We start from the raw sequence: 26,900 nt of genomic DNA, 5'->3' as shown, positions 1-26,900 counted from the left end.
CTATACATTTCCAGAACATTTCAGGAAGTCCCCTGGTGTCCTCCCCAGCTGAACCACACGTTAGTGCTGCCCCACTTCATCCCACAGTTACTCTTGTGATTTCTGTCACCATGGAGTGTCTTCTCAAGCTGAGTGTTCATGGATCACAGAGAAGTGCTTGGCTACTGGGGGAAACAGTTAGCTGTACACACCTGGACCCTGTGTAGGGTTGCTCTCCTCTGCTGATGTGGGCTGTACTTTCACGGCTACTCCACTGTCGTGGTCACTGTAGTTTTGGAGGGTGAAGTCAGGTAACTTGTGTCTTTCAGCATTGCCATGTTTTTCACAATTGCCTTTTTTATTTACAGCTGTGGCTTTTTATTACATATTTTAGGATTACTTTTCAACATAAAATAGAAAAGCTTGCTGGAATTTTATAGTTTTTTTTAAAACTAACAATAATTGTAAACTTTGGAAGGTGGGTCAGCACTCAGCAGGCCTACTAGCCACATCCTATCTGCACAGCTGACTAACGCTCAGGCTCTTTTACCAGCTTGTGCGGGCACTCATTACAAAAATCTTTGTGTATCATTATCATTTTGCAATACTTTATCACATATATAGCCTGCTGGGATTTTGATTGGAATTGTGTGAGATCTGCAGATCAATTTATGGAGAGTTAAGGTCTTACCATCATTGAGTCTTCTCATTTCTGGGTGTAGTATATCTATTTATTTAGATCTTCTACAAATCTCATCAGTATTTTTGTTATTTTTTTAAAATTCATAAATCTTATCCCTAGCTTGTTCCTCTGATACTACAGCAAAAAGGTGACTATGGGACACTCGAGGCAGTGCACTAGTCACTTTGTGAGCCTTGTTTTCGTTTCTTATTGAAGTCCTCACTGTGCTAATGATGTCTGACCTCCTTTGGCTTAACCTTGTTCATTTTTAGCCCTGACCATATGGACTCCTCTTAAAGTTGGCAGAAATAAAAAGACTAGAAAAATGACTATTTAAAAAACCCACGTTTGTAATGTCAAAGATGAAAACAATGGCCTTAGACGCTCAACTTATTTTTATATGTGAGATACAGTTATATTTATATATGCACATTTTGCAGAATGCATCTTCTTTGACTTTAGCAGGAAAAATGCACTTGAAGGTTGTTTGATTTTCATAGGGAAAACAAGCAGCAGAGCAATGTCCGGTTGTAGAAGAGCCCACATGTTCCTGTCTGATCCCGAGCGGCTTACGGTCAGATAGGGAACAAGCTATGGATAGAGAACACAGCTAAGGAACATTCCTGAGGGAGAAAGTCGAACATTTAAGGGCAGCAGTGTGGCTGTAGACTATAGAAATGTAAGATGTCCTAGAAACACTGATCTTGAGTTAGTGCTTAAAGAAAAATTGGGTCTCTGTATGTAGAGAACCACAAAGTCAGTCAGAAGAATGTGGGGGCTGGTAAAGAGTTGGTAAATTGCTTGCCAGTCAAGCATGAGGATTTGAGTTCAGATTCCCCCAGTACTCACACAAAAGCCAGATGCAGTAGCACACACCTCTGAGCCCAGTGTTGGGCAGCTGAGATAGAGGATCCCTGGAGCTGAGAGGCCATTCAGTCTAACCCAGTCAGTGAGCTCTGGTGCAGTGATAGACCCTGTCTCAAAAAACTGAGGGTGAGAGTGACCCAGGGACACACATACGCATGCTCTATAAACATATGCATACACATACCACACACACAGTCACTCCTGTGGGATTGAAGTGAACAGAAATAATTGGTAACTTTTCTTAGTAAGAGGCATATGGAGAAATGAGATAGATAATGCTTCAGAAATCTAAGATAAACGTGAGTGCCAGTTAAGAATTTGCAGGGTTTGTCAGATGGCTCAGCAGGTAAAAGCTGTCACCAAGCCTGATTGACACTTGACTTTGATTCCTAATCCCCAGTGGTGGAGAGAACTGACCTCTGGCAAGCTGCCCTCCTGCGTCCATAGTCATACCATGGCCTGCACCCTCCTCCCACAATAAATAAATAGAATAAGGGTTTGAAAAGAACCATAATTTATTTTGTTGTGCATTCTAAATTCATTAGTGCCAACCTTGTCTGTCTTTCTGATGTTGGGAAGCTGTTGGTTGGTGTTTGGTGACATTTCTTAACATTCCTTCCCACCCACTCAAAGGTCTAGCTTTCATTTTTATAGTTTTGAGGTTGACCATAAAATGCTCACATGCATGGTAACTCTGATTACTCCCTCTGTTCTGTTTGTGTGTGCTGTGTCTTACTTTGGTTCTGTGCTGTTCATGAATGCTGCAGGTTGCTGTGTGGACCTTTCTCATCTACAGATGGCCATCTCTGGTGGCTGTCCTCATGCTGACACAGTTTCTTGGTTGCTGATCCTCCTGGCATCTTACTCCTTTCTGTACTACTCAGTGTTGAAAGAATGTTTGGTAGGGTTTTGTTTTTGTTTTTCAGTTTCTAATGTGAGGAATCATGTGAGGCAAACGTAATCCCACCCCCAAATATCCTTAGTTTATCTTTGTTATGGAGTTGTAGTTTGCTGGGACAGAGGTTTGCTGTCAGTTCTTCTGCAGTTTCTAACTCATCTGTGTTTTCTCTGGTTGACTTTAAAATTTCCCCATTCACCTTTGGTGTCCCAAAGCTTCACAATATTATGTAGACTTGTAAGTAGAAGTGTGGTTTTCTCTAAGCTGACAAGTACCGTGTTTCAGTAGCCCTAGAAAACTGTTCCTGTACCTCACTTTTCTTTATTATTCTATATCCTTTGTTTTTCCTATCTTTTAATTTAATTTTATTATTATTCTATGTGTATGTGTGTTTTGTCTGAATAAATGTCTATGAACCTTGAGCTTTGTGTGCCTGGTCTTTGAGGATGCCAGAAGAGGCTGTTCAGAGTTCCTCCACAGTTACAGAAGGTTGTGAGCTGCCACGTGTCTTCTGGGAATCAAACCCAGGACCTGTGGAAGAGCAGCCAGTGCTTTTAATCACTGAGCCATCTCTTCATTCTCATCTCCACATATTTTGAATTAATGTTTCAACATATGACCCTGGAGGGATATGGTATATAGACCATTGCTTTTTACGTTGTAATGATTAATGTTTCTAGAAGTTCCTTTAAAAAAAAAAAAAAAAAAAAAAAAACAAACTTTTTCAAGTCTGTGTATACCTTTTGCATTATTTTTTCAGTTTTGATGTTTTTATGTTTTGTCTTTTTAAAAATTACTCTTTAACATTTTCTTTTGAAGTGTCATTCTATAATTTTAATCTTTGGTAGGTTTACATCTTTGTTGGTTTTGTTCTGTGTGCTGGCTTTTAATCATGGTAAATTTTTATTTTATTTCATTTTTCCCCCATAAGAATCTGTGACTCAGGTTGGTGGACCACGTGTCTTTCCAACAGCTTTGCATTTGCCTTCTGCAGAAGCCTCTATTCTTTTCACTCTGAGGTAGACTTTGATGTTGATTTTACAGTGTGGAATTTCTCAGACCTAGTGGTGTCGGAGATTGGAACTCCAAATCACAGTGAGCAGCAAGCTCATTACAGGATCTCGCTGTGTGTGCAGGCTGGATTCTATATGTATCACAGACTGGCCTTAAACCTTGCTATTAGCCTGCTTCAGGCTCTCAAGTGCTGGGATTGTAGATATGTATCACAATGCCTGGCTTTATTTTAGTTCCAAGAATCTCCTCCTCCCCCATGCTCTTAAAATCCCCAGCAGGTTACTGACCTGTGCTTATGACTACTAGCCTTTTAAAAACCCTGTTTTTATTGTACTAAGGGTGTGGTTTCTTCTGGGGACCTTTATTTAAGGACTCTGTTCTCTAAATAGGGCCTTCTAGGCTTCTTTCACTTAGCTGCATGACTTGGATTCATACTTGTGTTTTTGTGATGTGGTTTTGAGTGTTCACTTGAGTGGCTTTAAGACCTGGGGCTGCTCACTTACCTTCCCTCTCCCTTTCCATGCTCATTCTTAAAGTCTGACCTCCAGCACAGCACTGGACTGGTGGAATCTCAACTCTAGTCTTTCAGTTTCCACTTTGTATTCGTGTGATGCTTGTTAAAACAGATGAACTAAGGTTGCAACATTGTTATTACTAAAGTCCACAGTTTACCTTAGAGGGAAACAGTTACAGCACAGTTCTGTGACAGGCTATCCTATCTTACAGAATAGTTTCACTGTCCTGAAAATCACCAGCTCATGTATTAATTTGTCCTCCCTTCCCTCACAAGCCAGTTCCTGATCTGTATACAAGTATATAAACACACACGTATATATTATGCATTTTTGTATATGTATTTTTTTCCTTCCAAAATGTCATATAACTAGAATTATATAGCATGGCTTCTAGACTGGCTTCTTTCACTTTGCTGTGTGATTTGGATTTATGTGACATAACCCATTTCTTACATGGTTGATTAATACTCCCATATTTGATTGAATCTTGGTGATCTTTCACCTATTGAAAACTATTTTAGTGATCTTCAAGCTTTTGCATTGTAAGTAGAAATACAATAAATAATCATATACAGGTTCTTACACAAAAAATTTTCATCACACTTTAGTAACTAGCAAGGAATACTATTGCTGGATTGTGTGACGAGCCTGTTTAACTTTGTGAGGAATTGCAGTATCTTCCAGAGGGGCTGTATGCATTCCCACCAGCAGCGACAGAGCTCTGCATCTTCGTCAGCAGCTGGTCTTCCCAGTGTTCGAGATCTGGGCTACTCTACTGTGTGCATGCTGATACCCATTTAATGTGCAAATCCTAACGATATGTGGGATTGAACATAATACTACTGTATGTCTTGTCTTTTTTGTTAAGATACCTATCTAGAGTTTTTGTTAAAAATTTAATTGTGAGCCAGGCATAGATTTAAGACTATATTTTAAGATTATGTCATAATCTTAGCACTCAGTAGGTTGAAGCAGGAGGATTTCAACTTCCAGGCCAGCTTGGGCTTACATAGCAAAACCCCATTTCAAATAAACAATTTTTAAAAATGCTTGCTTGCTTTTGCTTTGCTGTTGTTAGTTTTAAGAGTTCTCTATACATTTTGGGTTCATGTCTGTTACTAGGCATGTATTTGCAAAGGTCCCTTTTTGTCATGCCTTTTCATTCTCATAATGTTTGTATCAGACCTGGATTTTCTCATATGTTATCTTCTAGAAGCTTTGTAGCTTTGCAGTTTTATATCTGTGATCCACTTTGAATGGATTTTTGTAAGAGGTATAAGATCTATGCATGCATTGGTGGGTGGGCATGGTGTGGGGGGGTCTTAGTCCAGAACCATTTGATGGAAAGACTCTTTTCTTTGTATTGTTTTTGCTCCTTTCTGAAGACCAGCTGGCTGTATTTGTGTGGATCTATTTCTGGGCACTTATTTTGGTTTGCAACTGTGGAACAAATACCAGTGACAAAGTAGCCATAGTTTGATTGAATTGATTGAATGGCTTAAACAACAGAAAAATTATTTCTGGCCAGAATTCCAGAGATGACAATCTTCATAGGGAGGTTTCTTCTGTGGAGTCTTTTGCCAATGTACAGAGGGTCCTTCTTCTGGTGTCTGTGTGTGTGTGGCAAAGGGACAGCGATGTGGAGTGGGATACAGCCAAAGACTGAGGAGGTGATGACTGTGAGAAGCCCTTGAGTTTAGTGAAGAGTGTGTTGTTGCCACCGCCTGTGGAGTTATTTTCTTGGACTGGTTAGCAATGAATACTAATCATTTTGATGGTGAGAGGAGGAGGTGACACCTTCTATAGTTGATTGCCAAGGAGTTTGGTCCTGCTGTTTCCTTCCAGTTCCAAGTTGTTCTGTCCTTCTGTTGGTCCCTAAGGCTTTTGTTGAATACTTAAACTGAACCATGGTTGATTCTAGCTAGATCCCAAGGGGGCTAGATAAAAGTGGCTATAGTACTTACTCATTTAATCACAGCAGTAGGTAACATAAAACATTCTTACGTCCATGACCCTATAAGAAAGACTCTTTAGGAGAGAAAAGGTGGAACTTGTTTCTTAAAGTGTGGTTTAGTAGGTAAGCAGAAGAACATTGTATTAGAGGTGAGTGTTGCAGGTGAAGGCCCTGTGAGCAACTAGCAAGAAGGGCTTGTGCTGGTTGGAACTTGTCAGAGAGTCTTGTTGGGAGTAGGTGAGAAGGGCTTACCAAGTGTGGGTCAAACTAAAGGAAATTATTTGTTTTAGAGAATGATGGCATAAATTGAATATTAATAAGGAAAGTAATAGCAAATACATGTACTGAATACTTAACTGTGTGTTGGCTGTGGCTTCGTAGGTGTTCTTGCTGTATTGTGTCCTCATGGGTAATGCACAAGGCCCCTTAAAGATACAGAAGGTGAAGTTGGTGAATAGAGGTCAGTGTAGGCCTAAGGTCTCAATGAGCAGAAGCTGAGCTCCGAGTGAACTCAGGTCGTCTTTGCTGCAGATCTTGTGTTTTCCTATATTGAGCTAGACCAGAATACAGCTTACCATATAGTTTCCAGGGTATAAATTAGACATGATAAAGAAAGGGACCATTGAAGATGTTTCAACAGAATTGAAGGGAGGGAGCTACTGGTAGGCAGGGCCTGCTTATCTCTTAGCTCCGTGGGAGAATAAGTGTGGTATAGGTGGCAGCCTCTAGTCTTTCTGGTAAAGTCCACATTTCCTGGAAGGTGACACAGCAGGCCAAGAGTTAGATTAATGACAGAGCATTTTTGTCTGTTTGAGGGCCTGATGACTGGGATGGAGAAAGAAACTAAGTGAAGCAAGATATGGAGTTAGATTTCCATAGATTGAGGTGTGTCTCTGGTAGAAAGCTGCCCTCTTGGCCTGTTTCTCAGGAAATGCTGTGTGGAGTTGGAGGAGTGGTGAGATGATAGAGAAAAGAAGACACATCTTTGGCCTGAGTTGTCAAGCCACAGGTCTTTTCTATTTTGAGTGTCCAAAGGAATTTGACTCCTGGATTAAGATGCCCGTGTTTGCACCCTGTGCTGCGGGTACACCTGTTTGTGGAAGTTGTAATGCTAGGTTTGCTATTACAGGTCACTGACTTTCCTGATCAAACAGGCAAGAAAGTGCTACATATACAGGAGAAATGGGTGAGTACCTCAGCAGTTATCAGAGTCTAACCACCATCTCAGGGCCTGAGGTGTAGGTGGTTCGTGCTTGTTGTAGAAGGCTGTCCCCTGAGCGTAGCAGCCATTAAGTTGTCTCCATAGGAAGCAGCTGGGACTGCTTGTGAGTAACCCTGGAGCTTGGACCTGTTGACTTTCCCTCGTGAAAGGAGTTGGGTGTACCTGAGACCTCAGCTACCTCACACTGCACGCCCATGCAGTGGTGTGTTTCTGCCTGAATTGCTCAGAGCCTAGAGTCAGAAAGTGCCAGAGTACAGAGGGGAACTGAGGAGGAGGCCTCATCTGCCCAGCTACTTCAGTCCATGCAGTGGTGAGGCTTTGGTGGTCACACACGTTACTGTAAATAAATTAGCCCAATAAACTCACCGGTTTGCAGAGCAGGAGTGTTGTTGGTGCTGAGTTGGGTTAGGTGCTTGTTGAGGTCTCCTGTCTCAGTGTGGGAAGGCCGCCCCTCTCTCTTTATTCCTGGGAGGCAGTTAAAGTGGGTAGATGGCCTTGTGGGAATGGCACAGTATGGGAAGCACAGACCCCAGTATTACAATGTTTTCTCCCCTCTCTTCTCCTTGGGGTGTTGGTTTGTTTGCTTGTTTTGTCCCCCATCCCCCGCCCGCCTGTCCTCTAGTCCTCCTGCTGGTGAGAGTTGAGCAAGAGCAGAAGGGCTGCCACAGAGCTGCCCTTGCTTTCGAAGGCTGTCAGCACCATCATTTTGCTCGCCATCACTGTGCTGATTCTGAGAACTGTGGCTCTGGGCAGTGCTAGCACATTGCTGACATGCCAGCAGTCAATCAATCATGGAACATGCTTTGATTTTGGATGCAGATTTTTTTTTCCTTCCAGTAAAACTGGCTACGTGAGATTTGACAATCTTTTCTCCCAAAACCCAAAATTGGATATTTCTGTAAATTGCTGGACAGGGCTGCTATTTTTGCTTTTGTTTTATTGTTTGTGTTGAGTTTCTTAAACATTCTCTGTCATATTATGAGGCAATACTTGATCAAAACTTAGGAAATATTTCCATAACAATTTATATTCTTTTTATGAAAAGTGGTATAAAAGACCCTTTAGGCAGTTTTTTTATGAATAAAGTTTTGCCACTTTTGGCAGGCTTTAGGACAATATCAGGGAAATAACATTTCATTTTTTCTAGGGAATAAAGATGCATATTTATCACAACATTATCTGCAGAAACTATGCATTTCAGGCTCTATACTTGACCCCAGAGTCTAGTGTTATGTGAGCTAGGCCCCTGGTCTACTGAACTATATACCCTGAGCCTCAGAAACCAAACTATTTGGAAAGAGGAATAGTTTGGTGTTTATCTGGCTAAGATTTAAAACATTAAAATTTTTAAATAGCTTAGGATTAAAACAAAGTTTTTTTAAAAAATCTCTTGACTTGTACAGACTGAGTCGCACGAAGCAGATGATCACTTTATCCCACGCTCCCTGCTCCTGGATTTCTCTTTTGTCAAGTTCCCGTAATATATTCCTTACAACCAAGTCCCCACGTTGCTCCACTGCCACTCACTAATGCCACTTTGATTTCACTGTTTCCCTACCCCTTCTCTTCTGTGCTAGCGTCCCATCTCAGATACTGATTAAAATTCACTAGCATTTTTGGTTACATAAAATGCTTAGGCCTTTAAGAGTTTTGCAGACTTTTCTGGTTTTTTTCTTTGTTTTTTAATAACCCTGATAGATTGCAGGTTAGATTGAAGTCATGGAGATAGGGTGCCCTTGCAGTTAGCAGGAGCTTGTCACTAACAGTGTTTGCCTTATTGCCTGGGACTCAGTGTTTGCTGGGCCTGTGCATACTGTCGCTCTCCATAGCTGTGTTTCCCAGGGTGCCTTTACACCCTTTGGAAGCAAGTCTCTGACAGGGGATGACAGTTAGGCTTCATCCACCACTTTTAGGAAGGGGGTAGCTATGTAAATTTGTGCCTTTGCCCTGTTAATTGTATTTGTTGGTGATGCTGGGACTTGTGCCTCTGATGTCACATATGCTAAATACATACTCCTGCTGTGCTACCCAGTGCCCAATTTGCTTATTCAGTTACTTTATTAGTGTGGATTGATGGCTACAGTGCAGAGCTACATACTTCATTGGAATTTAACTGTATCCATTTGTTTTGTGTCTTTTGATAGGTTCACACTGTATTGTTTTTAACACATACTGACATTTGATTTTTTAATATTTTCGGGCACGACAACATACTTAGGCTCATCTATAAATTCTTTGTTGTAGCCTAGAGTCAGGCGTTGCTCAGTAAGCCATGGTTCTTTTTACTGGTATCAGACACTGGTATAACACAGTTTTCATATAATAACCAATTTTAGTCTTAATGCATTGCTGTCAAGTGGGAACTTCATTCTAATTTGTAGATAGATAGAGGGTTTGCAGAGAGTGTAAGAAACTTCCCCAAGGACCTACAGTTAGTAAGGAGCTGCACTAGAGTCGAGCCCAGTCAGCCCCTCCAGAGTCTCACAGGCAGCCAGGCTGACAGAAGTGGGTATAGACAATGGACCTCTGCAGCCTGCAGTGTTGATTCATATATATATATTTTTTTTTTCAAAAGGTCATTGTTTTTTTTTTTTTTTCAGGAGTTGGGGGTTTGGAAATGATTTAGGCAGTCCAAGATCACCCTGGGAAGTGAGGCAGAATGGCAGATAGGAGAAGTAGGCAAACAGAAAAAAAGTTTGCTGAAGAGAGGAAAATTGAGATTGTACTTGTAAGAATAGAAGTACTTTTGAAAAATATTCTGGAATGAAAATATAGTCAATGTCAATGTTTCTTTTTTTCCTCCCTCTGAACCATTCCATGATGATTGCCAGATCACTGCTTCTTTCTGGTAGAAGCATGTGGCTTGCACCCTCTTCACATATGTCTCTAGCACAGAGGAGAAAGGAGGGGTCAGGACTGCAGTTAGCAAAAGCGTTGTATTGGCTGCTGATCAAAAACAAGTTAGTTGAAAGGATTTTATTATTAATGTACAAGGGCCATCTTATCTATATTCTGTATACTTGTTTAGTTTTATTAGCTTTTATATAGAAGATCTTAACCATTCTGGAGTTTGCTTTCAAACTATGGAGTTTTGCCCCTTACCTCTACCTCTTGTAGCATCTGACTTATATTTAATAGTTTTATTGAGGATATAGCTCATAAAGCATGTAATTCAATGAGTAGAATTCAGTGTTGGATTTTAAAGACTAGTGTGTTGAGTGGGTGGAGTCTATTCTTCCAAATGTTGTTCATCTGTAATTCTATTTTTATATTAACTTCTCTTAATGAACACTAACAGTGACCATCTTGTCTGATAGTTACATCTGGGGTTGTGGCTCAGTGGTAGAATGCTTGATTGTGCAAATTCCTAGATTCTTACTCTGAACAAAAACTTAAAAGGGAGAGGAGGAAGGGAGAGAGGAAAAAAGAGGGCAGGAGAGAGGAAAAGAGAAGAGAAGGAGAAGGAAGGAGGAGGAAATGAGTGACTGGTCTTTGGCTCTGTTGTATCCCCAGTAGAAGTATGCACACAGTGGAAGGAAGGAAGCACACAGTGGAAGGAAGGAAGGAAGCACACAGCGGAAGGAAGGAAGCACACAGTGGAAGGAAGGATGCACACAGTAGAAGGAAGAAAGGAAGGAAGGAGGGAAGGAAGGAAGGAAGGAAGGGAGGAAGGAAGGACACAGTGGAAGGAAGGAAGGAAGGAAGGAAGGAAGGGAGGGAGGGAGGAAGGAAGGACACAGTGGAAGGAAGGAAGGACACAGTGGAAGGAAGGAAGGACACAGTGGAAGGAAGGAAGGAAGGAAGGAAGGAAGGAAGGAAGGAAGGAAGGAAGGAAGGACACAGTGGAAGGAAGGAAGCACACAGTGGAAGGAAGGATGCACACAGTGGAAGGAAGGAAGGAAGGACACAGTGGAAGGAAGGAAGGAAGCACACAGTGGAAGGAAGGAAGCATACAGTGGAAGGAAGGATGCACACAGTGGAAGGAAGGAAGGAAGGAAGCACACAGTGGAAGGAAGGAAGGAAGGACACAGTGGAAGGATGCACACAGCTGTCTTGGTCTCACCATCATTCCGTTTTCCTTCCTCTTGCCAGCTGCTTTTCTCTCGTGTACTTTGTAGCACCCCAGTTCCTGTAGCCTGCTTCCACTAAGTCATAATTAAATAGAAATAATATGATGTGTATTACCTTATCTACAAATAAATGAAAGATTTTTTTTGTCTCTGCTGAGTGTAGAAGGGATTAGACTTCTCCTATTGTTTAAATTTTGAAGGAAACTGACCATGTGACCTGATTTTGTCTACCGTTCTACTGTGAGCAAGACGCCTGTTCTTTGGAGCTCTGAGGATCACAGCTTTCAAATCACCTCTCACTCTGAGGTGTGTCATTCACAAAAAAGAATCTGGTTATCAACTATATCTAAATTATGGATTGTTGCATGTAGCTCACAGAATTATAGCTTCTTGAACTCAGTAAAAGAAGAAAAGTGACATGGTGATGGTATATAAGATTACCTTTGAAGCTGGCAGTTTAATTTTGGATAAATTACTACTTATATACTTACATAGTGCATTAGGATTTACACAGCACTTAGTTTCATTAGAATTGTCAGGTTAGTGTCCAACTTGAGAGAACTGAGCTGCTTTAGATAAGGCAAGAAGAGCAGGCTGGTGTTTGGGCATAGTTTCTAAGAAACATTGTCTAGGGGCAGCAGGGATGCTATGGCTTACTGATTGAGCACTTGCTATACAGGTGTGAAGAGTGCAGTCAGATCTCGGCACTCACAGAGCAAGCTACATGTCCCACCAACACCTGTAACTCCAACTTCAGTGACAATGACACCCTCTTTTAGCCTCTGGAGCACACCCACACATACATGTCTACTCACCTACACACATGCATGCACGCAGAAATAAATAACATCTTTTTTAAAATTACTGGAGCATTTCTGAAGAAAATGTAATCTTGAAATTTTTGCCTAACATTTTACAAGCAAAGGTGTTTCTGAAATGTACATTTATTTTTCCCAGAGTAGTTTCTGCAAAGAGGATGATAGATTTCAGTTTAAACTCTAAAATCTAAAACAGTGATTAGGATAGGCAGGGCGGTGTCGTTTAAAGTGGGAATGGGATGTTTTCTCCATCGTTTGCTGTGCAGGTGTTCAAAGAACTTTGCTGCCTCTCTCTGCACCTTGTCTTGTCTTTTGGTGGGGAAGTCGAAGGTCTGTTTCTGTCTTTCAGATTTGCCTGTTTCTGTAGTGATTAGGATCATGTCACTGATGTAAAGAATCAAGACAGAGGTACAAAGCTCTGTTTAACTCTGACAGTGCTTTGACTTTCCCATGGCACTTGTTCCCTACTGAGTTTGCTTTGACCCACCTTTTTTGTGGGGTTCCCCTTGGGAGAGGGCAGGAGTCTGAGTTCCAATGTTTATTCTTTTTTTTTTTTTCTTTTCAGTCCGAGTCCTTTATTTCTCTTTTGTCCACTAGACCATGAATTCATATGGAATGGGCTCCAGCAGCTCAGGCTCTTTCCCGTTAGTCCTCATGAAGTGTGCTTCTCTGCGTGGCACAGGCTAGCCCTTCAACTGAACCCAGGTGCCTTCTCTCTGGCTTCCTTTTTCTTCTGATCACTCTCCTTCCCCCACTTCAGGAAGCTGCCTCTGCTCTTCCCGAGCTTGATGTGCTCAGTCCACACACTGATCGTCTTGGCCAGAATCTCGTCCTTAACTTGCTTGTTTACAGTGATGCCCATGGCATGCTGGGTGGCACTGTAGTCTCTGCCGGTTTTGCCGTGGTAACACTTGTGGGGCATTCCTTTTTGAACAATAGCCATTCCCTTTATGTCTCCAATGTCACCCTTCTTGTAGATGCACATGTATGTGGCGAAATGAACACGTCATGTTTCCTAAAAGGCCTAGAGAAGACATACCGAGTGTCCTTCCTCTTTCTCTTTTGTGTTCATTAATTTGGCGAGTTACTGGAAGATGGCTGCCCTAAAGAGTGGATGCTGACAGCAGGGGAAGATTCATGCCATGTGGAACTGCATCAGTCTCGTGCATGAGCTGTAGGAAGCCAGTGATAGACTGCCCTATGTACAGTGACCCACACTGGACACTTCCAGCAGCTGCCTTCACACCAGGTCGGGCTGATGGAGTGCTTTCTACACAGCTCTGAGAAGACAGTTTGCACATCTCTGCTGACACGGATGGGCTGCTGCTCCTTGTTTGCTTTTTCTGTGACTTCTATGACTAAGTTCACTTTTAATCTGATCTCACACCTCAACCATCAACTGTGCTGCTGTTCTGTGAGTAGCCAGGGGAAAGTGGAGCTCACCTTTGTGGTCACTGGCCATAATTCATGTTGTGGAGGAAGATCTGCTACTATGCCCATGTGGAGGGCAGAGGGCAACTCTCCTGGAGTCCTAGCCTTCCTTCAACACTGATGTGGGTTCTGGAGGTAAAACCCAGGTCTTCTGGTTTGGTGGTAAGCACCGTTACCTGCTGAGCTCACACTGCTGTCCTATTGACTTCTTTCTCTGGTTCAGCTATGGCTACACCACCTTCTAGAGCTAGAGGGTCCCTGTCCCTTCACACCCTCCACAGCAGCAGGGCTGGAGCTTGGGTAATCCTAGCCTTTTTTTTCTGGTCCAAGGACTTTCATCCTTTGGAATTTTCTTTATGTTTGAAACAAGATTATGCACACATGCACACATGTGCACACTAAGGATGGATCCTGGGAGGAAGAAGGAAGGGAATGAGGATAAGGAACAAGAGAGGCAGATGGGAAAAAAAGAAATGTTGCATACATTGTTATATATGAAAGTAGACGAGGAACATTGTGGGAGGAAAGGGAGTATGAGAAGGAGGGACGGATAAAGGAGGAGGGTGAAAAAGGCAGATGAGCAAATACCATGCTGTGCATGTGTGAAATGTCGTAAGAAACCCAGTCTTAAATGACATTACTACACAACATGTGTGTGGAGATCAGAGGACACACTGTGGGAGTTAGTTTTGTCTTCCAACCATGTAGGTTTCAGGCATTAAACTTGGGTGGCAAGTTTCCTAACCTGCTGAGCCTTGCTGGCACAAGAAGGCCATTGTTTTACACACTAGCTAAAAACTTAACATCTTTTGTTCATTCTTTATTTATTTACACATTGCTATTTATTTTTGAATTCTGATGGAGTCTTATACTTACAGAGATATTTGACATAGCAGAATTGAATGAATGACAAAATGTTCATCAAATAAAAGCTTACTGGTTCCATCGACTTGAGGTGGCCATTCAGATGAGGGTCAGAGTTGCAGTGTTACAGTCTTACTACATAACAGAGGCCATTCAGATGAGGGTCAGAGTTGCAGTGTTACAGTCTTACTACATAACAGAGGCATAAACAGACTAAACAAACAATAGCTCTGGTTTTCACGTAATACCTGGCATATCATTAGCTCCCAATGAATGTGTAGTGACTAAGCTGGACACTGCAACCATATGCTGACTCAGATTGGGTCTCAGGACCTTAGTAAGTAGCTCACAGGCACCTGTTCTAAGTCCAGCTCCAGGGCATCTGTCACCCTCTTCTGGCCTCTAAGGCACTGCATATATATGCTATACGTAAGTAAATATTTTACAATTTAAACATAAGTGTAAGCATGACTCTATTTTCTGGGTATGAAAATACAGTAAGACAGTCCAGGACCTCACAGCTTTAACAAGCATTCAGTAAACATGAGACAGAGTTACTTTGCTGCAGTGTAAGCGTAAATACTGAGGAGCCTAAGGAAAGATACAATGTGAAAATTCTTTGTAGGTTTGTTTGGTTTTGCTCAAAAAAAGTTTTTCTAAATTGCTTTTTTGGCCTCCAGTAACCTATATGTAAATGATATGGTTTGACCAAATCTGGGCTCATCCCTTCAGTCCAGCACCCTGGAGGAGGCTGAGGTGGGAGATACAGGCTCATCCCTTCAGTCCAGCGCCCTGGAGGAGGCTGAGGTGGGAGATACAGGCTCATCCCTTCAGTCCAGCGCCCTGGAGGAGGCTGAGGTGGGAGATACAGGCTCACACCTTCAGTCCAGCGCCCTGGAGGAGGCTGAGGTGGGAGAATTACCAGTTTTAAAGCCAAACTTTGGGATACCAAAAAATATAAATATATTGTATGACTTGCTAAGTGTGACACATGAATATAGCTATGAAACCATGAGAATAATAAATATATCCACGATTCTCTTAAGGTGTTTTGTTTTGTTCTGTTTTTGTAGTCCTGTGTAATTACCTTTTCATTTTTCCTCTCGCCTCCTCTTCTTGATTTTTTTTGTTTTTTTGTTTTTTTTTTTTAAGACAGGGTTTCTCTGTATAGCCTTGGCTGTCCTGGAACTCACTCTGTAGACCAGGCTGGCGTTGAACTCAGAAATCCACCTGCGTCTACCTCCCAAGTGCTGGGATTAAAGGCGTGTGCCACCACTGCCCAGCCTTGATTTTTTTAATCTTTAAATAACATTAAAATTTTTCATACAGATATAGTACCTTAGGCATATTCCTTCTTCCCCTCCCTTTTCTTGCCCCTCTCAATTATTCCTTTTATTTCCCTAGATATTTTGACTTTACTTTTGTTTTGTATACACACAGATAGACTCACACACACATTCTTTTATATGCACAATTCGTTACCTGTTCCTTTGTTGTTAGACACCCAATGAGTTCCTGATGACCTGGAATCTTTTCATAAGTACCAGAAGTGGCATGTTTGGGTCATATGATAGATATATTTTGTTTTCAATGTATTTTGTGAGCATGAGTGTTTTGCCTGCGTGTATCTTTCTGTACCATGTGTGCACAGGTTCCCCCGAAGGACAAAAGGGGGTTATCAGATAGATCCCTTGGAACTAGAGTTACACACGATCATAAGCTGCTCTGTGGGTGCTGGAACCAAACGTGATCCTCTGGAAGAGCAGCACATGCTCTTCACCACGGCGCCATCCCTCCAGTCCCACAGTTTAAGTCCTTTGATAAACCACATACAGATTCCATAGACACTACACTGGTTCACACTGCCACCCCACTCGCAGTGGATAAGGTTTCTCCCTGTTGTCCACATTCTGCCAGCATTTGATACCCGTGTTCTTTGTATCTGACACTCAGACTGTGGATGAAGTCTCAGGGTAGTTTTGATTTGCATTTCTCTGATGGCTGGTGAAGATAGACATTTTTTCATGTTTTTTTTTTTTTTTTAATTTTGCCGTTTGCAATTCCTCTTTTGAGCACTGCCTGCTCATTTGATTAGCCTACTTATTAATTGGATTGTTGATTTCTTGTTTTGTTTTTTTTACTTCTTTGTGTGTCCTAGATTTATCTTCTGTCAGGTATAGCTAACAAAGTTTTGTTCCATTCCACAGGTTGTCTCTTCCTCTATAATTTGCTGTACAGAAGCTTTTTCAGTTCATGAGTTTCATTGTTGGATATGGCTCTTCTGAGCCAGTATATATTCTCAGAAAACCCTTTTCTCTGCCTGTGTCTTGAGGTGTTTCTGCTCCTTTCCCACGCTGCTTCAGAGTTTTAGGCCTCTTGGGTCTTAGATTCTTTGTCATTGATTTTTGTGCAGGGTGAGTGATATCTTCATGTGTTGAAGAGTCTTTTTTACAAGGTGTATTTTTACTTCTTTGTAGAGAATCTTGTTTGTCGATATGTGAGTTTATATCTGAGAGGGAGAGAGACATCAATAAAACCTAAACTAGCTATTTGAAAAGATACATAACAGACAGACCTCTGCCAAGATCAGTCAAGAAATAAAAGACGTAAGTAGTATTTATTGGTTAATATCGATAATGAAAAGAGGATATACTTGCCAATATAGCAGATACTTAAAAACTCCCTAGAGGATATTATGAGCAATTTGTGCTAATAAAACTGAAAGCCTAAGAGATAGATGAGAAAGTCCAGACTTTGCAGTATCCTAGAGGAGACACTGTGACAGCCAGGACTTCTGTGTGTTAGGAATCAAAGCAGATGTTAGGATGTAGCAGGTACCTGGAATTCCTTGAATGGAGGGGTGGGTGTGGGCAGGCATGTTCAGCCTTCTGACATGGCTGCCAGTTGTCATCTGTAAATTCATGCTGGAGAACCTTGCAGTCAACTGCAAAGTAAGTAAATGGTCTTGTGTTGGACATTCATCCTGTGCTGCACGTTGGACATGCCTGGAGGGATTTGGCTTGGGCAGTTGGAAGGTGTTGTGTGGTAGCATTACTACCAGTGAATTGCAGTTTGAACCCCCTGGGCTGATGAAGTACAGTTGGGTATGCACATCTGAGCACCTAGGAGAAATCTACTTAACTTGTGTCTGTTTATGTTAAAACAGGCTTGAGTTCCTGTTTTTAAACTTACCAGCTTGGTTTTCTTTTTTTTTTTTTTTTTTTTTTTTTTTTTTTTTTTTTTTGGTTTTTCGAGACAGGGTTTCTCTGTGTAGTCCTAGCTGTCCTGGAACTCACTCTGTAGACCAGGCTGGCCTCGAACTCAGAAATCCACCTGCCTCTGCCTCCCAAGTGCTGGGATTAAAGGCGTGTGCCACCACCGCCCGGCTTGGTTTTCTTTTTAAGACTGTGTCTTTAAATGTTTCCAGAAACATAAAATACCATTAAAAACTCAGACTAAACTCCCCTTCATATACTTCTTAGTTACTAGATGGGTCTGAGGTGTGAACAAAGGCCCTACAGTGAGAAGTCTCTTGTAACACACTACAGTGTGTGCTTGTAACAAAAGTGCAAAAGTTTTTGGCACAGATTCCTTAGCGTGACACAAGCTGTAGCTTAGTTTCCCGTCTCTGGAAGTCCTTGCCAGGCTTGTGTGATTGCCCGTAGGCAGCAGGGCAGCCCTCTCTAGAACATGGCCCCAGCATCCTCATTCACGGTTTATTAGGCCCCTAAAGTTCTGGAAAATGAGCTAGTGAGGTGCTAGGTGTAGACATCTCTCCTCCCCACCTGGCTCAAACAAGCCCCCAATACTGAAGGAGGAAGTAAGAGAGTTCTGGGGTTTGTTGTTTATAGCAGACAACTGAGTGGCTGGAGAGATGACTGAGAGCCTTGCTGATCTCACAGAGGACCTGCCACTGTTGCCAGAACCCACAGTGGGCAGTTCACACCAGCCTGTAACTCCAACGCCATGGGGTCCGATGTCCTCTTTAGTCCTGTGCACACAGAAACATGGACAGGAAGACCTTTGGAAGCCAGTGCTTCATAAGTGAGACAGCTTTCCCTTCCGGTTGCCTCCTTGATGACCACTGCCCACCTCCCAAGCCTGCACTGACCAGACAGAACTCTTCCTAAAACTGCCACTTGTCAGGAAGTCCTGTTCTTGTTGGCATGTAAAATAGTTATATCGTTTGTTTGTTTATTGTGTGAGTCCAGGGGTGGGACCAAGTATTCTACCCCTTCATTTCCAGCCAGACACAGCTGTGTGCTGAACAAGGCAAATACTGTGACTTTTTATTAGTAATACTGTCGACAACTCAAGCACAACACCTCTTCTAGCTTAATGGATTGCGCAGAAATGTAGCATGCATAAGTTAGTAAATATGATTGCTTATTGTGTAGATGGCTCCCTGTTACTCGTGCAGTTTTGGTTATTTTAGTGAAGAGTACACAGTCGACTCTTCCCTGCCACCTTTCATTTATGTCTTTTCTAGGGTCTGTCCTGAAATTCCCTCATGAAGCAGACAGGAAGAGTCATGTGGTAGTGTTATCCAGGGGCTGCTGGAGTGCAGCATGTTTGGGTTGCTGGTACTGTGGGACAATTAAAAGCTGTAGTTGTGAATAAACCATCACAGTGGATTTTAGTGAAGAGAATTGTATTGTGCCTCAGTAGTGCAAATATTTTTATATTTATTCCTCTGGTGACTGTTTCCAGGAATCCTACAGATAGCAGTGTCCAGGGATGTTCATAGTCCTTTAATGGCATAGTCTTGGTCCAGGAACCCTACAGATAGCAGTGTCCAGGGATGTTCATAGTCCTTTAATGGCATAGTCTTGGTCCAGGAACCCTACAGATAGCAGTGTCCAGGGATATCCATAGTCCTTCAATGGCACAGTCTTGAGTGATGCAGCTGAGCTTAGCTCTGCCTGTCCTCCTGAGCTTTTGAAATTGGCCTAGGTGACATCATACCAAGTTTAGTTTAGGTGTAAGTGTAGCCCCACGTTGCCTAGAAAATAAGGACAAAGTATGTACTCAGTGCAGCATTTTCCTCCTGATATAGTCAGGCTGCAGATAAAGAATTAGTGGATACAGAGGGCCAACTGCAAATGTCTAAATTTGTAGTTCTAAAGTAACAATGAGTACTGAAAAATGCAGTTCAGCACTGCCCAGTGTGCACAGGCCCTGGAGTCAGCACTGCCCAGTGTGCACAGGCCCTGGGGTCAGCACTGCCCAGTGTGCACAGGCCCTGGGGTCAGCGCTGCCCAGTGTGCACAGGCCCTGGGGTCAGCGCTGCCCAGTGTGCACAGGCCCTGGGGTCAGCGCTGCCCAGTGTGCACAGGCCCTGGGGTCAGCGCTGCCCAGTGTGCACAGGCCCTGGGGTCAGCGCTGCCCAGTGTGCACAGGCCCTGGGGTCAGCGCTGCCCAGTGTGCACAGGCCCTGGGGTCAGCGCTGCCCAGTGTGCACAGGCCCTGGGGTCAGCGCTGCCCAGTGTGCACAGGCCCTGGGGTCAGCGCTGCCCAGTGTGCACAGGCCCTGGGGTCAGCGCTGCCCAGTGTGCACAGGCCCTGGGGTCAGCGCTGCCCAGTGTGCACAGGCCCTGGGGTCAGCGCTGCCCAGCACGCACAGGCTCTGGGGTCAGCACTGCCCAGTGTGCACAGGTCCTGGGGTCAGTGCTGCACAGCACACACAGGCTCTGAGGTCAGCACTGCCCAGTGTGCACAGGCCCTGGGGGTCACCACTGCCCAGTGTGCACAGGCCCTGGGGTCAGCGCTGCCCAGTGTGCACAGGCCCTGGGGTCAGCACTGCCCAGTGTGCACAGGCCCTAGGGTCAGTGCGTGCACAGGTCCTGGGGTCAGCCTAGAACCACATAAAAACAAAGGGAAAGGCAGTAGGCTGTTAGCCCATGCATCCTGGGGACCACACTCAACTCCTCACATTTATGCAGGCTTCACCTTTCCATCTGAGCTGTCTCCCTGGCCCTATTGAGCTGTTAGATTCATTTATAATTTTAAAAGTTTGCAAAGCTGAAGGCAGTAATGCATCCACTTTAATCACTGTGACAGCATACCTGAGATAATCAGGTTAATAGACGAAGGGCTCGTTTTGAACTAGTTTGAGAGGTTTCTGTGCATTGTTACTTTGAACTATGGCTGCACAATATATCATGTGCAGTAGGGAAAATGCCATCACAGTACATCATGGTAGCTGAGAAGCAAATAGAAAGCAAGGACCATGAGCCCCATACTTTCTTTAAGGGCATCTGTTAGTGACCTCTCTTTTACCACCTTCAGAGGGTGCTGTGGGCTAGAGAGCAAACCTTCTAGAGAGTACCGGGGACTCCAAACTGAAGTCTGCTCTCCAAGTTGGTATTCTTGGCTTAGCATTTATTTTGTGATGTCTGCGTGTGGCATTAGTAACTGATCATTTCTCTCAAGCAGCACTGTGTTGTGACTACTTCATGTTGTGTTTAACCTTCACTTGTTGGAGAAACTGGCATGATTCTACCAGTAGAAGCAGTGGCAGTTGATCTCTGATTGCTTGTGTCATATTGAATTCTCTAGTGACTATCTGAGCTACCAATATTACATACACTCTTAAACTATTGGTGCCACTGTGATAACAATTAGAGACTCATTTTCATTCTGTGGTTTGTGCTGGGAATTGACCTAGAACCTCATGTAAGTTGTACAAGTAATCAATCTACTACTGGCCTATATCCCAACCACTTTTCATTTTTTAATTGAGACAGGTCTTGTTAAAGGTTAACCAAACTATAGTCAAGACAGGCCTGAACTTGGAGTTTGTCCTGCCTCAGCCTCTTAATTCTAAATAAAGGCCTGACCCTGATTGTCCTCCCCCAGTGTGTTACCCTTCATCCTGTATCTGCTGACTCCCACACTGAACAGCATCTTTCACAGTGCCTGGCACTTACTGCATGGTTGCGGAGGTGCCGAGGAAGAGGTACACGCTCTGTCTCATGCTTGCTGCCCTGTGCTCTCAGCATCCTTGCCATTGGCCTGCTACGTGACTCATATGCTGAGCCAGGGAAAACATTCTTGTGTCAGAGTGTGTACAGCCATGCAGAACTGGCGCCCTGCAGGGTTAGGGTTAATGTCTCATGGCAGATGGGAGAGCTCTTCCGTTACTAAGGAGTTAACTCTAGGTGGTTTTGAGGCTTAGATGCTGTGTTGTAATTGTCAGATATATTTTTTGAGCCCTTTGATAGCAGCATGAGGAGTTGCTGCTTCCCGCCTGCCTCCCACATACATTCTTGCTGGAGTGGAAGCAAGGATCACCGAGAGGAGCCCACCCACCCAGTGTCAGTGCTGTGGGGCTGACAGGGATGGGCCTGGCCTGAGAGCGCTGCTCTGCAGTCACGTGATCCTCCTCAGCAGCATGGGCGTGTGCCATAAAATACTTAAGCTTTGAATACACTTGCTTCCAAGTGTCAAGACCACAGACCAGAGAAGATGTGATTTATCAAGTTGCACTTCTTCATATAAATATTACAATCTTTTAATTAGACACTACTATTTTCACAGAAAACCACAACACTGAAACTACTTTTACTTGGCTGTGCCAGTTGTAGCATGCGTAAAGCTTCTAGCGATTTGAAATCTGTAGAATAATGTGACTTGAGTTGTTGATAAAGTACATACATCATCAGTTTCTCTTGTTCACATGCACACACACTGAATAATGTCTTAAGAAACCTTACAGGTTGTTAGAACAACTTGTTTACACAGTTGCTCTCCACTCCTCCAATAATGCTTTTAAAATTAGATAATAATAATTTGAAGTGAGCTGGAGAGATGATTAGCAGTTAAATGCTCTTGTTGCCCTTCAGAGGACCTGAGTTGGGCTCACTGTACCCACGTCTACCAGCACATAGCACCTGTGACTCATAGCCTGACTATGAGGTGTCAGTTACCTTCCTCCTCGCAGGCATGCACACACGTGGCATGCATTCATATACATGCAGACATAAATAATAATAAACTTTTTTAAAAATTAGAAAGAAAAGTAAGGCCCTTTCTTCTATACTATGTTTCCTCATGACCCATATTTACTCACTAGTTACTAGTATGTTTCTTAATTTGTTTTTGTGCTTCCGTGGTGTACATATTTGTATATGCATGTTCAGGTGCAGGTGGAAGCCTGGCGTTGACATTGTCTTGAATGGTTGTTATCTATTGAGGTAGGTCCACTGAACAAAGACCTTGATTCTGGCTAGTCCGGCTAGCTGCTTGCCCCAGGGGTCCACTGCCTCCTGGGCACTGAGTTTCCAGGCAGCCACAAAGCTTTGCTTTTAGCTAGACACTAGGGATCCAGACACTGGTATTCGTGTTTGTGTTCAAGTGCTTCACCCACTGCCCCATGTCGCAGCCCAGTGTGTGTCTTTAGAGCTTTTCTAAGCATACATGATCTCTTGTGTAGATGTATGTGCTGCTTTTGTTATATCACCATGCAGCTTACCCTTCTAGTTCAGCGCCATATTAAGGGCATCTCATTCTGTCAACATGTACGGCTCTGTCATTGCCTGAGTTTATCATAGTTTGATTTTATTTTTATTTTTAATTGTGTTACAAATATTATTGTATCAAACATTCATATTGCACATTTGTAAGCAGCTCCTCTGAAGTGAGCTAGTGAAACAAAAGGAGAACAAGCAAGCAAACAACCCCACCTTGCCCTTGGTTTTAGATTACACTAGAATTGTTGAAGCTTAAACAAATCCGTGGTACGAGGTTTTTATTGAGAATGTCCCCTTCCTGATGAGAATGGTCTCTTCCTTCTGTAAGTTGCCTTGGCTGGGGTGTTCTATCACTGCAGCAGGAAAGTAACTGGTACATATAGTCAAGGTATCTCTTTTGTCCATGCTGGCCTCAGACTCATGGACATCTTCCTGATTCTGTCTTCTGAGTGCTGGGATTTCAGGAGCCATGTGGCCTTGCAAAGCTTAAACAGTTCTTATTATAGAAATATTTAACTTTTATTTTTGAAATGCAGACTATTACACAAAACCACTAAATATCCTCTCCCTCACTGTAAGTTTAAGGTGACATTTTTTTTATGTTTATGTGTGTCATGATGAGTAGAATAATAGCTGAAACTAAGTGATCACTCAATATCTCTCTGTGCTGCTCAGGGCTCGTTTGTAAATCATGAATAATTTGGCCCACAGCAGCCTTGTGATTCAGCTTACCCCATTTATTATATCTAGCTATAGATAAGAAACCTAGCATGTGTATGTTAGGAATCTTGTCCAATGTCACATACCTAATAAGTGTATTATGTGTAAGTCTGTAATAAATGATAGAGCCAGAGTTCAAACAGTGCATCCAAATCATCACCATGCTACTTATCTTGGTAACACAGCAGCAGTGCATCAGAAACGTCACCATGCTACCCATCTTTGTAGCACAGAGTGACAGTTCATAGAGACCGTCACCATGCTAACCCACCTTTGTAGTACACAGCACATACCATCTGCTTATCAATTTTTCTTTGTTATAAAATTTTCCAAAAGGATTCTAATTGTTCCTAAAATCAGGGACAACCAACAGCAAAGGAAAGGAACCTCCTGCTTTTTAATTTATGCATAGTTGCTTTTCTGTATCTGTATCTGTATCCAGGCCTCCTCGTGGGGACCAGATACTAAAGTCTGCACATGACCGAGAGCCTTACATAAAGTACCATAATGTTTGCATGGAACCAGGCATATCCTTCTGTATACTTTGGGGAGCAGCTTTACTGAAAGTGCATACAAGAGGATGCTGTGCAGATAGTTGTTATGCTCTGCAGGTTAGGGAATAATGGCAGGAATAAGAGCCTGCTAATTTCCAGTACATGTGCAGTAATTCTCCAAGTATTTCCACTACAGGATCAGTCGGATTCATGGGTGTGATGCCTGCAGATGTGGAGGACTGATTTACATTCATTTTTTGTATGAGGCTCACTTTTATAATTAATATGGGAGTGGGGTATTGAGACAAATTGTGATTCCGTCTGTGTTTGTACAGTGAACTTTCTGTTTGTGGGAAATGATGAGAGTTATAGATCCAGTCCCGTGTGTCCCACTCAAGAAAAGTCCCTCTCCCAGTCTGGTGTGAGAAGCCTTGTAGTGACACTTTGTTCCAACTTCTTTGTGTAGACATTCAAGGCCTGTGCAGGATTTGCCAGGAAGAGCCATAATTGTCTCATCAAACTGCAGTACCTAGAGAGAGCAGTTGTCGCTACTATGAGTCTCTAGCTGCCACGCATTTCTCTCGTGCCTTTGGCTTCAAGATTTTGCTCTCCTCATCCTGTGCTCAGAATTAATGCTCTTCTTTACAGCCGTTCTTCCCGTCCCATTCCTGTCCATGTGCCCAGCTCTTCAGTAGTGTATCTGAAAATGTGCTGTGTGGGTCCGTGGCACCCCAGTGAGCTCAGGGTTCCACAGCTATCTCCTGCTGCTGAGGAGTGGTGCTCACCATCTGTCCCTCCTCTCAGGACTACTCTTGGAATAAAAGTTCAGCAAAGCCCAAGCCCACAGGGATTTTTTTTTTCAGGAAGTACTAGTGCAACATTGCTGACTTGCTCTGGAGACCTGCGACCTGAAGAGACAGAACCTCAACCATTTCACCCCCTCTCCGTTAGGTGACCTGGTGCCTGCTCTAGACATGTGACTGTCAAAGTGTCCCCTGCTGTCTTCCCTGGCCATGCTCATGTTGTCCTGACATTACAGTTTGAAGGAAAAGCCAGCAGAACCAGAGCAAATGTGATGCCACAGGAGGATGTTGGAAACAGGAGGACTTTGCGTATGGGTTGTACCCCTGCTGGCCAGCTGTCCTCCTGGAAAAGGTGACAGTGGGAGGGGGGCTGAAACCCTTGCATGGTACAAGAACATCTCTGTTCTTTCTAGGAGTTTATCAGTTCAGTGATCATTTGGTTTGACTTTAAAATTTTGTATCATGGAAACACCTATGTATTTCATTGTTTGTAATAAAGGTAGGCATATATTCAATAGATTTTTATTTTTTAGAAAAACAGCAATCTAAGATAACGGATTTAAAATTATGAAGTTTGCTATTTTATAAACTTTTATAAAAATAGAATTTTTAGTTACTGATAAAAACAGGATTGTAAAATGTGTAGGTGCTAAATTTTACGGGACATGTTTTACCCCTTTATTTGCTGAGTTGTGTTTCAAGATCCCTGGTGGGTATCTGAACTATCAGATAATGTCAAACCTCTGTGTGTAAGCAGTGTGTATGTGTAGTGAACCATCATCCATCCATATAGCTGTATTTTACTTTTCCCTAGATATACAAACCCATAATAAAGTTTAATTTGACACACTAATAACAATATGAAACATAGAATAATTGTAGCAGTGCACTGTAATGAAGATTGCCTGATACATCATTATTTCTGGAGTGTTGCATTTAGTATTTTCTGAACATAGTTGACCAGTTATAACTGAAGCTGCATAAAGTCATTGTGTTGGGGATACTGCTGTCTGTTTTGTTTGCATGTTGGTGAAGCCCTCTGATGTTCTGAATGGCTTTTTCTAACATACTTTCCACTTTATCTAGCTGGAGCAAGTGAGCAGGTGGAGGTGGCCCGAGGAAGTGATCTAATAATCTAATGAGAGAGAGCAGCAGACTCAGACTTTAAATCAAGAAACAGAAGTGCCTGGGCCTATTTAGAGAAGTGGTTCTTAAAGATATACTATTAAGTTTTAAATTATGCGTATGGCTGTTTCTAGCTGTAGCGTGTGTGTGGCCTCTGGCCAGGGAACATGGCGGCAGAGGTAAGCAGAGCCCGCTACTTAGTTAGTTGGACCAAGAAGCAGCAGCTGTTTTAAATATTAACCATAACATTCAGTGTCATAGGCAATTATGGAAATCAAACTGAAGGCTCTCTGAGATATTGCTGCCTCTATTGGCCATCTATTATAATGACTGATGCAAAGAAAGGCATCTGAACCCTCATAGTACTGCTGGACATGAGCAGTGGTCCCATCACTCTAGAAGTTGTGTGTCAGTGTCTTAGAAAGTTAAACACGTACCTTCCATTCAATGATCTAGTCCCACCACGCCTTAATTTTTGTGTAACCTGAACACAGTGCTTGTAGGAACTCTGTTCATATTTGCCAAATATTGAAAGCAGCCCTGATGGCCTTCAGACTATGGATGCTGCATATTTGAGGCCCCGAGTTCAGTCCTCGAGTCTGGAGGGGTGTGTATGCGTGTGCGCACTCAGGTAAAGAACAAAAACCCGATTTGTTCATGTCAGGAAGTACTCTGACTGGCAAATGGATAAACAATCAGAATCTCAATTCCAGCAGAAAGGAATGAACTACTGGCGTGTGCAACAGCTCCGTGCAAGAGGCAGCTCGAGAGACTACATCCTGAGTGATTTATATAGCTTTCCAAAAAACAAGCCCATAGTAGCGCCAAGGGGGATGACTTCTCTAGTGGGTTTTGTGGCAGTGGAACTTTGCTGTGGCCTGATGATCATGGTGGCATCTGTGTATATTTTAAAGCTATACTCTACCTACACAGTCCATGGTATGTCTGATTTAAAAAAATTTAAAACTCCTAG

General features: G+C 42.9%; 1 protein-coding gene across 4 annotated transcripts in view; it reads left to right on the top strand.

Moving 5' to 3' along the window:
- Map4k3 (mitogen-activated protein kinase kinase kinase kinase 3) overlaps nt 1–26,900 on the top strand; it is a 138,357-nt gene that overhangs the window by 10,499 nt on the left and 100,958 nt on the right. For 2 of the 4 annotated variants that reach the window (XM_076942346.1, XM_076942345.1), the window contains exon 1: nt 13,593–13,612. The exons of the other annotated variants lie outside the window; for them this stretch is intronic. The gene's annotated coding sequence lies outside the window, so the exon portion shown is untranslated. Of the gene's footprint in view, nt 1–13,592; nt 13,613–26,900 lie in introns of those variants that run through there. 4 annotated transcript variants of the gene reach the window in all.

Source organism: Arvicanthis niloticus, chromosome 11, assembly GCF_011762505.2.
Source record: "Arvicanthis niloticus isolate mArvNil1 chromosome 11, mArvNil1.pat.X, whole genome shotgun sequence".
NCBI classification, from domain to species: Eukaryota; Metazoa; Chordata; class Mammalia; order Rodentia; family Muridae; genus Arvicanthis; species Arvicanthis niloticus.
This window is presented reverse-complemented; position numbering and strand designations above follow the sequence as displayed.